Source organism: Bison bison, unplaced genomic scaffold (assembly GCF_000754665.1).
Source record: "Bison bison bison isolate TAMUID 2011002044 unplaced genomic scaffold, Bison_UMD1.0 scf7180017864289, whole genome shotgun sequence".
NCBI lineage: Eukaryota > Metazoa > Chordata > Mammalia > Artiodactyla > Bovidae > Bison > Bison bison.
In genome coordinates, this window is record NW_011494861.1 from 11894521 (window position 1) to 11894747 (window position 227).

Consider the following 227-nt stretch of genomic DNA (forward strand, 5'->3'; position numbering starts at 1 on the left):
CCTCCCAGCCGGCGCGCAAGCGCGCGAGGTAGGGAAGAACGCGGGGCCAGGAAGGAACGCTCACGCGCTCCGTCCCAGTGCGCAGGCGCGCAGCCCTCTGTCAGGTCAAGCGCTGTTTCAGGCTTGGGGCACAGCGAGTGCAGGAGAAGGTACCGCCTCCAGCGCCTCGAACAGGGCTCCCAGGCGCTGGCCTAGGGGAAGAAAAGAGAAAGGGGGTTGGTATTCAC